General features: G+C 38.9%; 1 protein-coding gene across 15 annotated transcripts in view; it reads left to right on the top strand.

The window, feature by feature from the left end:
- RPS6KA6 (ribosomal protein S6 kinase A6) overlaps positions 1-13,416 on the top strand; it is a 104,028-nt gene that overhangs the window by 29,673 nt on the left and 60,939 nt on the right. The window lies entirely within an intron of this gene.

The following is a 13,416-nucleotide window of genomic DNA, read 5'->3' as shown; positions in this document are numbered from 1 at the left end:
ACCACTTGACCATTCAGGTATGACCAAAATCAAATCCCTTATGGCTATACAGTGGAAGTGAGAAGTAGATTTAAGGGACTAGATCTGATAGAGTGCATGATGAACTATGGATGGCAATTCGTGAGACTGTACAGGAGACTCCATCAAGACCATCTTGAAGAAAAAGAAATGCAAAAAAGCAAAATGTCTGTCTGAGGAGGTCTTACAAATGGCTGTGAAAAGAAAGGAAGTGAAAAACAAAGGAGAAAAGGAAAGATATATCCATTTGAATGCAGAGTTCCAAAGAATAGCAAGGAGAGGCAAGAAAGCCCTCCTCAGTGATCAGTGCAAAGAAATAGAGCAAAACAATAGAATGGGAAAGACCAGAGATCTCTAAGAAAATTAGAGATGCCAAGGGAGCATTTCATGCAAAAATGGGCTCAATAAAGGACATAAAAGGTAGGGACCTAACAGAAGCAGAATATGTAAAGAAGAGGTGGCAAGGATACACAGCAGAACTATACAACAAAAGATCTTCATGACCCAGATAATCACGATGGTGTGATCACTCACCTCGTGCCAGACATCCTAGAATGTGAAATCAAGTGGGCCTTAGGAAGCATCAGTACCGACAAAGCTAGTGGAAGTGATGGAATTCCAGTTGAGCTATTTCAAATCCTAAAAGATGATGCTGTGAAAGTGCTGCACTCAATATGCCAGCAAATTTGGAAAACTCATCAGTGGCCACAGGACTGAAAAAGGTCAGTTTTCATTCCAATCCCAAAGAAAGGCAATGCCAAAGAATGCCAAAGAACTGCCACACAATTGCACTCATCTCACATGCTAGTAAAGTAATGCCTAAAATCTCCAAGCCAGGCTTCAGCAATACGTGAACTGTGAACTTCCAGATGTTCAAGCTGGTTTTGGAAAACGCAGAGAAACCAGATATCAAATTGCCAATATCCGCTGGATCATCGAAAAAGCAAGAGAGTTCCAGAAAAAACATCTATTTCTGCTTCATTGACTATGCCAAAGCCTTTGAGTGTGTGGATCACAATAAAATGTGGAAAATTCTTAAAGAGGTGTGAATCCCAGACCACCTGACCCTCCTCATGAGAAATCTGTATTCAGCTTAGGAAGCAACAGTTAGAACTGGACATGGAACAACAGACTGGTTCCAAATAAGAAAAGGAGTACATCAAGTCTGTATAGTGTCACCATACTTACTTAACTTATATGCAGATTACATGATGAGAAATGCTGGACTGAAGGAAGCACAAGCTGGAATCAAGATTGCCGGGAGAAATATCAATAACCTCAGAGATGCAAACGACACCACCCTTATGGCTGAAAGTGAAGAAGAACTAAAGAGCCTCTTGATGAAAGTGAAAGAGGAGAGTGAAAAAGTTGGCTTAAAGCTCAACATTCAGAAAACTAAGATCATGGCATCCGTTCCCATCACTTCATGGCAAATAGATGGGGAAATAGTGGAAACAGTGACTGACTTTATTTTGGGGGGCTCCAAAATCACTGCAGATTGTGACTGCAGCCATGAAAGTAAAAGATGCTTACTCATTGGAAGGAAAGTTATGATCAACCTAGACAGCATATTAAAAAGCAGACATTATTTTGCCAAAAAAGGTTCATCTAGTCAAGGCTATGGTTTTTCCAGTGGCCATGTATGGATGCGAGAGTTGGACTGTGATGAAAGCTGAGCACCGAAGAATTGATGCTTTTGAACTGTGGTGTTGGAGAAGACTGGTGAGAGTCCCTTAGACTGCAAGGAGATCCAACCAGTCCATCGTAAAGGAGATCAGTCCTGGGTGTTCATTGGAAGGACTAATGTTGAAGCTGAAACTCCAATAGTTTGGCCACCTGATGCAAGAGCTGACTCATTGGAAAAGACCCTGATGATGATAAAGATTGAGGGCAGTAGGAGAAGGGGACGACCGAGGTTGAGACGGTTGGATGGCATCACCGACTCAATGGACATGGGTTTGGGCGGGCAGCCTGGTGTGCTGCGGTTCATGGGGTCACAAAGAATCGGACATGACTGAGTGACTGAACTGAACTGAAACCTTCTAGTTTCTAATTGTGCACGTAAAAAGACAATTTTTGAAATTTCAGAAGTTCCGCCTTTTGACCAGATCAATTTCATGTCATCTCTGGTATACCATTGCCATTTACCTAGGCAAACGTAAGATGTAGTGCCATACTGTTTATACAGTTACCCAACAGGAGTCCCAGATGGGTGAGAATCCTCCCCCATAACAGTCTTAGACAATGACCGTCCCATTATAGTGTATTAAACAAAAGGGAGCAAGTGATTGATCAAACAAAAACACCAAGAATATGGGCCTTATCCTTAACTTAGGAGGGAAGTTTGGGACTTAGAAGACTTATCACCCAGACCCAGTACTGCTTGAGCGATGACAGAGCACAAGGGGCTCTGCAAGTAACTTGCTTAAATCCATTGTGACTTTGGAGATGGGAGGAAGACTGCTTTGGATCCCACTTTTGCCGTCAAAAATGTTAGAGCAAAGTACCATGAACTGTAAAGAAGCCAAAAAAAAAAAAAAGAAAGAAAAAAGAAACAAGTTTATTTGTGGTAATAGAATTGCAATTAAGGGATCACAGATTCTGGAGGAACTCTGAATAGTGTCTCACTGAAAGAAAGTAACAGGAGTTTTTATTGGAAAAAGAGGCAAGTTAATGTAGATTTTGGATTGGAGGGTAACATTGTTCTTTACATACTATGGGTTATGGAACAAATCTCATTCATTACTTGGAAAAGATATGTTTTCTTTAGTCCAGAACAAGTCCAGTCAGTTAGTCAGTCCAGTTGCTTAGTCATGTCCGACTCTTTGCGACCCCATGGACTACAGCACACCAGGCCTCCCTGTTGATCACCAATTCCTGGAGTTTACTCAGACTCATGTCCATTGAGTCGGTGATGCTATCCAACCATTTCATCCTCTGACATCCCTTTCTTCTTCTGCCTTCAATCTTTCCCAGCATCAGGATCTTTTCAAATGTTAGTTCTTCACATCAGGTGGCCAAAGTATTGGAGTTTCAGCTTCAGCATCAGTCCTTCCAATGAATATTCAGGAATGATTTCCATTAGGATTGACTGGTTGGATCTCCTTGCAGTCCAAGGGACTCTCAAGAGTCTTCTGCAACACCACATTTCAAAAGCATCAGTTCGTTGGAGCTCAGCTTTCTTTATAGGCCAACTGTCAAATCCATACATGTTTACTGGAAAAACCATAGCTTTGACTAGATGGACCTTTGTTGGCAAAGTGATGTCGCTACTTTTTAATATGCTGTCTAGGTTGGTCATAACTTTTCTTCCAAGGGGCAAGTGTCTTTTAATTTCGTGGCTGCAGTCACCATCTGCAGTGATTTTGGAGCCCCTCAAAATAAGGTCTCTCACTGTTTGCACTGTTTCCCCATCTATTTGTCATGAAGTGATGGGACCAGATGCCATGATCTTAGTTTTCTGAATGTTGAGTTTGAAGCCAAATTTTTCACTCTCCTCTTTAAATTTCATCAAGAGGCTCTTTATTTCTTTGCTTTCTGCCATAAAGGTGGTGTCATTTGCATATCTGAGGTTATTGATATTTCTCCCGACAATCTTGATTCCAGCTTATGCTTCATCCAGTCCAGCATTTCTCATGATGTACTCTGCATATAAGTTAAATAAGCAATATGACAGTATACAGCCTTGACGTACTCCTTTCTCAATTTGGAACTAGTCTGCTGTTCCATGTCCAGTTCCAACTGTTGCTTCTTGATCTGCATACGGATTTTCAGGAGGCAGGTCAGGTGGTCTGGTATTCCCATATCTTTCAGAATTTTTCAGTTTGTTGTGATCCACACAGTGCAAGACTTTGGCATAGTCAATAAATCAGATGTTTTTCTGGATCTCTCTTGCTTTTTCGATGATCTGGCGGATGTTGGCAGTTTGATCTCCGGTTCCTCTGCCTTTTCTAAGTCCAGCTTGAACATCTGGAAGTTCACGATTCATGTACACTATTCACGTTCCGTTAGCAACACAGAAACCATTTAGCAGGTTTAATTTAAGACATTCACCAAAAGTTCAGCATGAAAAGCAAACATGGAAGTCCTCAGGTCACATCTCATTCATTCCTGACATAGTTCTTTTCACAGCTCATACCAACTTTCCCAAAGTAACGAGGCTGATATTTGTAAACATTGATCCTGTGTTCATGCATGCTCCTGGCATTATCTTGGACTCCTGGATGCTTCTGGTGTTTGCCAGTGCAGTTGTGGCCATGACTTACAAGTTTTTGGGTCTTTAGTCTTGATGGCATGTTGACAGCCAAGACCTACGGTCAGTGACCTTTGGTGTTGCTATTGTAACTCACCGAAGGCTCAGATAAAGGTTAGCAGTTTTTAGCAATAAACTATAGTGTTTTTAAATTAAGGTATGTATATTGTTTTTTAAGATATAGTGCTGTTGCACACTTAATAGACTACTGTATATTGTAGTTGTTTTTGTTTAGTCACTAAGTCATGTCCAACTCTATTGCTACCCTGTGGTATAGTGTAAGCATAACTTTTATGTGCATCAGGAAGCCAAAATACTTCTGTGATTTGCTTTATTGCAATAATTTCTTTATTATGGTGATCTGGAACTGAATCTGCATTATATCTGAAGTATGCCTAGATACAGGCATAGAGCTTTATTTTAGGCAGATGTGGATCCACCTCTAAATTTAGATCTAATTTGCTATGGTTATTTAAATGAAGTATAAAAAAATGAAGAGCTCTTCTTTTTGAATCTTTCAGCAACTAACCTGTAAACATGAAGGTTATTTGAGAGAGAAAATTTTCTTTAAATGTGAACTTCTTAAACATTTTTAACATTAGGTACTATATAAATACAGTGCTTTTGTTTATTAGGTGGAGTTTGGTGATCCCGGAGACTACTTGAAAGTTTATAATACCATCAAATTTGTTGTGAATATTTATGTTTTGTTGTGTGTGCTAAGTGACTTCAGTCATGTCTGACTCTTTGCGACCCTGTGGACTGTAGCCCACCGCGCTCCTCTGTTCCTGGGATTCTCCAGGCAAGAATACTGGAGTGAGTTGTCACGCCCTTCTCCAGGGGATCTTCCTGACCCAGGGATCAAACCCAGATCTCCTGCATTGCAGGCAGATTCTTTAAGGTCTGAATCACCAGGGAAGCTGTGTATGTTTTGTTAGTGATTTACATTACCCATGCTTCTCACTTACCTTTTACCTTCTTTGCATAATTTATGTCTCTGCTTCTTTCTTCAGTATTCTGGTCAACACCAAGTCATGAACTTCTCAAATTTAACACTGAGAAACAAATATTTGCTTAATAGTGTTAATCATGATCGGATTACAGTCTTTTTAGAAACTCTGTACACTTATGCATTCATTTTCCCACACCACCTCCAAAATATATTTCGTCAGTTTAATTTTCCATGATGAGCTACTTTTGTCATTAATATTGAGAAAATGATAGTTTTGGGGTTACCTATGTGATTTTTCTGAGATCAGATGAGTATTGCGACTCAAGTTTGGTATTTGTTTGTCCAGAATCTTTTAAAGTGAGTCATTTAATTATTTTTTGAGAAATTGAAAATAATTTTTAAAAATTCTTCACTGGGCTCTGATATAAAAGGGTGTTCACTTGGATTTGAGTATTTGAGTAAATTATTACTATCTTTGTAATTGTTGATTAGCTTTCAGAATCTTCTGTAGGGAATTTTTTTATTCCCTGTTTGGCATTTAATTGGGGGAAACAGCATATCTGCTTGTTTTTTCAAAATATAAATTTTGTCCTTGAAATAAAGGTTTATTGTCCCAGAGAATTTTGAAAGTGTTTTCATGCAGATTAAAATGACTTGTTACAGTAAATATCACTGAGTACTAAGGTCCTTTAAATAAATGAATATTCTTATGTTGAAAACCTGGTATCTTGTTGAAGGTAGATGAGGTGGGTGTATTGGAGTGTTTTCTTTTTAAAGCCTATTTATGTAGACTGTGTTGCTTTTTAGGATATAGTCATATTTTTAACTCATTCAGGTTAATTTTATTTCTAGTTACTGCAGGCACACAGGTTCATGCTAAATTAATCATAAGATGGTATGAATTGGAAGTAACCAGCAACTGAGGTAACAGAAGAATGCAGTATTACCTTTTTAAAAAGTGCATAATCTTGAAAGTCATTTTGTAGTAAAATTTTAAGTTATCAGGATTCTGTCTTAATATTGGTTTGTGGGCTCTTGCTGAATGTACCTCTTCCTACATGCTGGTGATGAATCCATTACCATTCTTTCATCCCCCATAGTGTATATGTGCTTTTGAGTTAAGACAACAAATAGTGGTGCTATTTGCCCTGGAGGAAAGATGTATGTCTGTTGGAGGGGGATCACTAATTTGTTTTTATATTATTTATTTTTTGAAGGACAGATGAGCAACTGAAAATGTCAAGTAGGCAGTTGATTATATGGATCAGGAGCTCAGAAGAGTAGTGTCTGAGTAAATGTGAATCATGTCAGTAAATTATCTATCTGGGGAAAGATATGAAGTGAGATGGGAATGTGGCCCAAGTCCATTTCCTGAGGACCTACAATGTTTCAAGGATGCTGAAAAGAGCAAAAAAAAAAAAAAAAAAAAAAAAAATTGAGTAAAAGGAAATGAAAGTACGGTTTAAAAAAACTCAAATTGGAGGGAGTGGTTGATCAGCAGTGACATGTAAGATCAAGTAAGATAAGGATTGTTGGTGATTTTATTTGGTTTTTGTTGAGTTTTTTAGAAAGATGCTAGTCAAGTAAATAATGCTGGGTAAATTACTCTTTAATAAGTTTATTTTAAAATTTACATACAGTAAAATTCATTTTTCATGCAAGTTTCTCAGATGAATAGAGTTATGTAACCACCACCATAGTCCCATTATCCCCTGACCTCAGTTCTCATTGCTGCCTACCGCTAGGCCTAAACTCTGACAATTGCTAATTCCTTCTCCATGCCTTATCATTTTACCTTTTCCATAATGTCTGATAAATAGAATCATACAGTATGTATGCTTTTGAGGCTGTTTTATTCCCATTAATTGTACAATGTATTTCAGATTCATCCATATTGTTGAATATATCAGTAGATTGTTCTTTATGTGTTGCTGGGTAGTATTCCCCATTTCATTGCTGAGTAGTATTCTATTCTTTCTCCATGTTGAAGGACATCTGGAATGTTTCCAAAAAGCAATTAGGAACAAAGCTGCTATATACATTCATGTATAGGTTTTTGTGTTAACATAAGTTTCCATTTATCTCAGGTAAATATTCTTACTGTCTTTTGACATCCATGATTTCCCATAAGAAATATTAAAAAAAGAGAGAAATCTCTGTTATTCAATGTGATGTCTATGTAATGTGTTTTTCTCTCATTGCTTTAGAAACTTCTTTTGGTTTAGTGTAGTTTAATTAAGATATGTCTTGGGATGGCTTTCTTTAATTTTATACCTTTTATGTTTCCCTGAGCTTCTTGAAATTGTAAATTTATGTCTCTTACCAAATTTGGGAAATTCTCAGTCATTTTTAAAAAGAAGCTTTATAGAAACATAAATCACATACCACATAATTCACCCCTTTAAAATGGACAGCCTTATGGTTTTTAGTATACAGTATTCACAGATATGTGTAACCATCACCACAGTCAATTTTAGAACATTTTTTGTCACATCAAAAAGAAGCCTTCTACATTATGGTTGTTATCTGCATCTCCCCATCCCCTAGCCATAGGGAACCACTAATATACTTCCTATCTCTACAGACTTTCCTCTTAGCATTTAGTATGAATTGAATTGCAATTATTGAATTGCCCATGAACAGTACGAAAAGGCAAAAGCATAGGACACTGAAAGATGAACTCCCCATGTCGGTAGGTTCCCAATATGCTACTGGAAATCAGTGGAGAAATAATTCCAGAAATAATGAAGAGACAGAGCAAAAGTAACAAAACCACCCAGTTGTGGATGTGAGTGGTGATGGAAGTAAAGTCTGATACTGTAAACAGCAGTATTGCACAGGAACCTGGAATGTTAGATGCATGAATCAAGGCAAACTGGAAGTGGTCAAACAGGAGATGGCAAGAGTGAACGTCGACATTCTAGGAATCAGCGAACTAAAATGGACTGGAATGGGTGAATTTAATTCAGATGACCATTATATCTACTACTGTGGGCAAGTATCCATTAGAAGAAATGGAGTAGCCATCATAGTCAACAAAAGAGTGTGAAAGGCAGTACTTGGATGCAACCTCAAAAAGAACAGAATGATCTCTATTCATTTCCAAGGCAAATGGTTCAATATGACAGTAATGCATGTATATGCCCTGCCCAGTAATGCTGAAGAAGCTAAAGTTGAATGGTTCTGTGAAGACCTACAAGACCTTCTAGAACTAACACCCAAAAAAGATGTCCTTTTCATTATAGGGGACTGGGATGCAAAAGTTGAAAGTTAAGAAATACCTGGAGAAACAAGCAAGTTTGGCCTTGAAGTAAAGAATGAAGTAGGGCTGAGGCAAATAGAGTTTTGCCAAGAGAACACACTGGTCATAGCAAACACCCTCTTCCAGCAACACAAGAGAAGACTCTACACATGGACATCACCAGATGGTCAATACCGAAATCAGATTGATTATATTCTTTGCAGCCAAAGATGGAGAAGCTCTATACAGTCAGCAAAAACAAGACTGGGAGCTGACTGTGACTCAGATCATGAACTCCTTATTGCCAAATTCAGACTTAAATTGAAGAAAGTATGGGAAACCATTAGATCATTCAGGTATGACCTAAATCAAATCCCTTACAATTATAAAGTGGAAGTGAGAAATAGACTCAGGGGATTAGATCTGATAGAGTGCCTGAAGAACTACGGACAGAGGTTCATGACATTGTCGAGGAGGCAGGGATCAAGACCATCTGCAAGAAAAAGAAATGCAGAAAGGCAAAATGGTTGTCTGAAGAAGCCTTACAAATAGCTGTTGAAAGAAGAGAAATGAAAGGCAAAGGAGAAAAGGAAGGATATACCCTTTGAATGCAGAGTTCCAAAGAATAGCAAGGAGAGATAAGGAAGCCTTCCTCAGTGATCAGTGCAAAGAAATAGAGGAAAACAATAGAATGGGAATGACTAGAGATCTCTTCAAGAAAATGAGAGATACCAAGAGGATATTTCATGCAAATATGGGCACAAAAAGGAAAGAAATGGTATCAACTTAACAGACACAGAAAATATTAAGAAGAGATGGCAAGAATACACAGAAGAACTATACAAAAAAAAGATCTTCATGACCCAGATTATCACGTTGGTGAGATCACTCACCTAGAACCAGACATCCTGGAATGCCAAGTCAAGTGGGCCTTAGGAAGCATAACTACGAACAAAGCTAGTGGAGGTGATGGAATTCCAGTTGAGCTATTTCAAATCCTTAAAGATGATGCTGTGTAAGTGCTGCACTCAATATGCCAGCAAATTTGGAAAACTCAGCAGTGGCCACGGGACTGAAAAAAGGTCAGTTTTCGTTCCAATCCCAAAGAAAGGCAATGCCAAAAAATGCTCAAATTACTACACAACTGCACTCATCTCACATACTAGCAATGTAATACTCAAAATTCTCCTAGCCCAGCTTCAACAGTATATGAACTGTGAACTTCCAGGTGTTCAAGCTGAATTTAGAAAAGGCAGAGTAACCAGAGATCAAATTGCCAACATCCGTTGGATCATTGAAAAATCAAGAGAGTTCCAGAAAAACATCTACTTCTGCTTCACAACGAACTGTGGAAAATTCTTCAAGAGATGGGAATACCAGACCACCTGACCTGCCTCCTGAGAAATCTGTATGCAGGTTAAGAAGCAACAGTTAGAACTGGACATGGAACAACAGACTGGTTCCAAATCGGGAAAGGAGTAAGTCAAGGCTGTATATTGTCACCCTGCTTATTTAACTTACATGCAGAGTTCAGTTCAGTTCAGTCGCTCAGTCGTGTCTGACTCTTTGCGACCCTGTGAATCGCAGCACGCCAGGCCTCCCTGTCCATCACAAACTCCTGGAGTTTACTCAAACTCATGCCCATCGAGTCGGTGATGCCATTCAGCCATCTCATCCTCTGTCGTCCTCTTCTCCTCCTGCCTCCAATCCCTCCCAGCATCAGGGTATTTTCCAATGAGTCATCTCTTCACATGAGGTGGCCAAAGTATTGAAGTTTCAGCTTCAGTATCAGTCCTTCCAATGAACACCCAGGACTTATCTCCTTCAGGATGGACTGGTTGGATCTCCTTGCAGTCCAAGGGACTCTCACCAGTCTTCTCCAACACCACAGTTCAAAAGCATCAATCCCATTCGGCGCTCAGCTTTCTTCACAGCCCAACTCTCACATCCATACATGGCCACTGGAAAAACCATAGCCTTGACTAGATGGACCTTTTTTGGCAAAGTAATGTCTCTGCTTTTTAATATGCTATCTAGGTTGATCATAACTTTCCTTCCAAGGAGCAATCGTCTTTTAATTTCATGGCTGCAGTCACCATCTGCAGTGATTTTGGAGCCCCCTAAAATAAAGTCTGACACTGTTTCCACTGTCACCCCATCTATTTCCCATGAGGTGATGGGACCAGATGCCATGATCTTAGTTTTCTGAATGTTGAGCTTTAAGCTAACTTTTTACATCATGAGAAATGCTGGGATGGATGAAGCACAAGCTGGAATCACGATTGCCAGGAGAAATAATCAGTAACCTCAGATATGCAGATGACACAGTCCTTATGGCAGAAAGTGAAGAAGAACTAAAGAGCCTCTTGATGAAAATGAAAGAGGAGAGTGAAAAAGTTGGTTTAAAGCTCAGCATTCAGAAAACTAAGATCATGGCTTCTGGTCCCATCACTTCATTGCAAATAGCTGGGGAAACAGTGGAAACAGTGGCATACTTTTTTTCATAGGTTCCCAAATCACTGCAGATGGTGACTGCAGCCTTGAAATTAAAAGACACTTGCCCCTTGAAAGAAAAGTTATGACCAAACTAGACAGCATATTAAAAAAAAACAGAGACATTACTTTGCCAACAAAGGTTCATCTAGTCAAAGCTATAGTTTTTCCAGTGTTCATGTATGGATGTGAATGTTGGTGTATAAACAAAGCTGAATTAGTTTGCAATCCCATCAACAGTGTAAGAGGATTCCCTTTTCTCCACACCCTCTCCAGCATTTATTGCTTGTAGACTTTTGGATAGCAGCCATTCTGACTGGTGTGTAATGGTACCTCATTGAGGTTTTGATTTGCATTTCTCTGATAATGAGTGATGTTGAGCATCTTTTCATGTGTTTGTTAGCCATCTGTATGTCTTCTTTGGAGAAATGTCTGTTTAGATCTTTGGCCCATTTTTTGATTGGGTCATTTATTTTTCTGGAATTGAGCATGCTCAGGGCTGGTTCACTGGGAAGACCCAGAGGGATGGGATGGAGAGGGAGGTGGGAGGGGGGATCGGGATGGGGAACACATGTAAATCCATGGCTGATTCATGTCATGGCATGTAGTGGCAAAAACCACTACAATATTGTAAAGTAATTAGCCTCCAACTAATACAAATAAATGGAAAAAAAGAAAAGCGGAGTACTGAAGAAGTGATACTTTTGAACTGTGGTGTTGGAGAGGATTTTTGAGAGTCTCTTGGACTGCAAGGATATCCAGTGTGTCCACCGTAAAGGAAATCAGTCCTGAATATTCATTGGAAGGACTGATGCTGAAGCTGAAACACCAATACTTTTGCCACCTGATGCGAAGAACTGACTCATTTTAATAGACCCTGATGCTAGGAAAGGTTGAAGGTGGAAAAGGGGACAACAGAGGTTGAGATGGTGGTTGGCATCACGGACTTGATGGACTTGAGTTTGAGTAAGCTTCAGGAGTTCGTCATGGACAGGGAGGCCTGGCGTCCTGCAGTCCTTGGGGCTGCAAAGAGTTGGACATGACTGAGAGACTAAACTGAACTTAACTGAACTCACACATTATAATATTTTTGTTCTAAAGTTATTTACGTTTGATTATTTTGTAGTTTCTTTTTCTCTGCCTATAACTTTTAACCTTCCCATTCAGGTGTGTTTATTTTTACCCCAAAAAACATAATTACAATTGCTACTTAAAGTGCTTGTCAGATATTTCCACGTTGGTGTTATCCTGGAATTGATACCTGTTAATTTTGATCGTTTCAGCATTTGGTGTGGTTAGATTCAGACTCCCAAATTCTATCTCACCCTCTCTGGACGATGGTTCCTGTGTTAAATATGTTTTCAGAGTGTTTGGGTCAGCAAGTTGGCCTGTGCCATGCAGTGCCCAGTGGTTTAGTTTGAGGCTTGAGGAGTTCAGTTTTCAAAGCCTTTGTTAGACTTCTCTGATTTTTTTCCATATACATGCAGTTTGTTGTTGAGTCCAGGACTTGTGTCTGTTCATACACCGTATTAAGGAATTTCCTTTTCCCATTCTGTCATCTCTGTGATTTCTTTTATGGATTCTACAGTTGGCAAGGACCTTTTATTCTTGTTCCTCTGACCAGAAATTTGAGTTTATCTCAGTCTTAGCCTTTCATGCAGTTATGTAGTTTGCACTGTTGGGGTGAAATGAAGGAGAGAGTGAAGAAAAACAACAGGTATTACCCCCTATAATATTCTTATAGGAACCTCTTTTTCTGGTTCTTCTGATCAGAGACAGAGGTTTTCTTATGAATGATGCTTGCCTTGGGCCTTGGAACAAGAATGATAATCAAAAAAGAACAACAAAAGTGGGGAAATAAAGTTGAGGCTTTCTTTATGCTCACCAGCTGAAAAGTATGTCTTTTTCTTGTCCTCTTGAAATTTTCTTCATGTAGTTCCATGACACAGTCTATCCTTGAGTCATAATCAAGAGATAAAGGTAGAAAATAAACCCAAGAAACTCACTAGAGTACTAGTTATTATTCAAAGTTTGATTTCCCCCTCTAATCTCCTTGCTCTTATTTAGTTTTTAAAGGCCTCAGGGAGTTGCTTTTTATATTTTGTCCAGAGTTTTTAGTTAATAATCAGAGGAGAGAAAGTTTTATTCCATCTTGGCTGTCACCAGAAGCTCTATTTAGTTTAGTTTACTTTCTTCTCTTTACTTTCTTTCTTAAAAAAAACAAAAACAAAAACTGAGGACTCTTATAAATAGACAATGGTAAATTTTAATTTTTAGGCCATCTTGCTGGAAAATAATATTTTCCAATATCTTATTTAAGAGATTGGTGGTTGACAGACTTTTTCTGTAAAGGGCCAAATAGTAAATATTTTAGGCTTCACAGGCATAGATTCTCTGTGAACTGTTCAATACTTCTGTTGAAGTGAGAAAGCAGCCATAGGTAATATGGAAACAAATGGA

Source organism: Odocoileus virginianus, chromosome X, assembly GCF_023699985.2.
Source record: "Odocoileus virginianus isolate 20LAN1187 ecotype Illinois chromosome X, Ovbor_1.2, whole genome shotgun sequence".
Lineage (NCBI taxonomy): Eukaryota > Metazoa > Chordata > Mammalia > Artiodactyla > Cervidae > Odocoileus > Odocoileus virginianus.
Note: the sequence above shows the minus strand (reverse complement) of the source record. Positions and strands in the feature narration are given on the sequence as shown.